The sequence below is a fragment of the Carya illinoinensis genome, chromosome 7 (assembly GCF_018687715.1).
Source record: "Carya illinoinensis cultivar Pawnee chromosome 7, C.illinoinensisPawnee_v1, whole genome shotgun sequence".
Lineage (NCBI taxonomy): Eukaryota > Viridiplantae > Streptophyta > Magnoliopsida > Fagales > Juglandaceae > Carya > Carya illinoinensis.
Window position 1 is genome coordinate 34,960,392 of NC_056758.1, and position 2,306 is coordinate 34,962,697.

Consider the following 2,306-nt stretch of genomic DNA (forward strand, 5'->3'; position numbering starts at 1 on the left):
GAATAGCAAAGGTGGAATATTTCAACATACCTTGAGGTTAAATTTAAGAGAATGATATTTGCAGTCATTGAGTGCGCAAGTGTTATACATTCTTTTTGAAAAAAAGTGAATAAATACGACATTTATATGAAAAAAAAAAAATTAATTTTTTAACAGTAAAATCCACTTTTTCTCAAAAGGATATTATGCTGTACTTGCATACTCTAAGACTATATATGTAGCATTATTCTAATTCCAACACTCTGAACTGAATAAACTTCATCGTTGATTGTAATGTCCTTATTGAACAGACCTTCAAGCCATCTGGTTGTTATGTTAATGTCTTTATGATCAGATCCCTGGAAACAATACCCAAAAAGTAAGTTGGAACATGACTGCAAGAAACTAATTAATATCTCCCGAAGCTCAGTAAGTTTGATAAAATATGATACAAAATATGATACTCTAGCAACTATACTGACTTTCTTCTGCTTCTTCATGATCATCCTCTCCCCTAACCATTGAAACGGACAAAGCCAGCAGCCTCCTCTGGTCACCATCTTTTGTCCTGAATCAAGCCATGATCCATAACTCACGTTGCACATCCTGTCGTAGTTTATCTAACAAAAATGAAGCATCTCTATTAGCATTAGATATATATGTGAAACATAGATCATACAATCATATGAAACATTCAAACTTGGCAGAAACCGCCAAAACCATAGAGCACGCATATATACTATCATATCAAACTTGGCACGAAATTCTCCAGCAAGTACGCAAAAACAAAGGCATTGGAATGTACTATGTAAAATCCAGTCCACTGGTTTAGGAGCATGCCAAGATTTACAAAGCAAACAATGATTTGAGCCTTAAAAACTAGCCATCTGAGAAAGTTGAAACTACAGATTATGAATACACATTATGAGGGGCAAGTACTGAGAACTGAAAAGGTTTATATTTCCAAATGAATCATTCTGATGATCTCTCTCCACCCAACAATAAATAGACACTCGACACATATAATCATTTAAGATGGTCATGTACTCATGTGGTCAGGAACTTGGAACTCAGACGATTAGAAGTTCCAAACTCTGTAGGCAGCATTCAGATATAACATGACCTAGCACAATATCGTCAAGTACTCGTAATATGAGAGAGTAATTACTTAACCATGACTAACCAAATATTCAACCAAACATAACACAGAAAATTGAATATTAATTGCATAATGAGATTGTACGGCTCAGAAAGAATAGTCAGCAGCATTGGCACCTTCATTGGCATTAGAGCTTCGAATGCCTCTTCGACAAGGGAAGCTACTAGGCATTTACCAACGTCAATTTGGAGCTCAAGTTAATTTCGGAATTGGAAATAAAACAATGTATATAGGGCTGTTTCCGCATCAAGGGATATTGGCGGGGGCACCTGAGAGTACGTTTGATTCGAATAGTAAAAAAGGATGGGAGTTCCATGCCCCGACGGATGGCGAGCCTAGCCTCACGCTTCATCTGGTTTTGGCTCTTCCTTACATTGGGATCCAAGTCGCTGCCACCGCCTTTGTCGAGATCAGACCGTATTGGGGCATTGGACAATCTGAGGTCGCGTGGCAGGTGATGGACGTTACGGTTAGCCGAAGGCACTGATTAGCGAGAGACGAAGATTGATGGTTTTTGTGGCCGGTAGCAAGACTGAGGAGACGAAATAACGCGGTGCTGTGCAAGGGCAGAACGGAGGTTCAGTGTCGGCCATTGGTTTAGAAGCCCAGATTGGACATTCTCTAATCTCCCTTGCGACGCAGGACCGTCTGGTGAAAGACCTCCTGCCTCCCGAATCCGGACCAGTGATCTGCGTGTTTCGATGCACACGGCCCAATCTTCCGTGTGCTACGAAATTATAAATCGAAAGCGAAGTCCATTCAGGCCCAGCTAAAGAATGAGGTCCAATAGGTTAAACTGTCATGAATGGACTTCTTGTGTTTTCTTCTTCCGAGAGTTTCTCCTGTGTGCAGATCAATTCTCTCTATAGTTAGATGTAGTCGTATTTTGATTTGTGTGTGTGATTTTTTTTTTTTTTTTTTTTTTTTGTAATTGCTAAAATTTTTGTTGAATCTTCAATTTGGGATTTGGGTTTAAGAAAAATTCTATATACAGTCTGCAACTTTGGGACTCCCCTCGTACGCCTTGAAACGCATCGTTTCATTAACTGTAAAACGCTATCATTCTATTAAGTGGAGTAAAACATATAAAAGAATTGGACCATAAATTATACTTAAGAGATCTCCATGCCGGTGGCAACTTCGCGTGTAACCAACTGTAGAGGGATCT

The 2,306-nt window shown here is 39.2% G+C and overlaps 1 long non-coding RNA gene across 2 annotated transcripts; it reads right to left on the bottom strand.

The window, feature by feature from the left end:
- Nucleotides 1-264: 264 nt before the first annotated feature.
- Nucleotides 265-1,970, bottom strand: LOC122317007. Of its 2 annotated transcripts, XR_006244355.1 has the most exons (3): nt 1,255-1,953; nt 462-599; nt 265-338 (listed from the first exon to the last, which is right to left on the bottom strand). It is a non-coding gene; the product is annotated as an uncharacterized LOC122317007 (long non-coding RNA). The 2 variants fall into 2 exon arrangements; XR_006244354.1 differs by having other exon boundaries at nt 265-599; nt 1,255-1,970.
- Between the last annotated feature and the right edge of the window lie 336 nt (nt 1,971-2,306).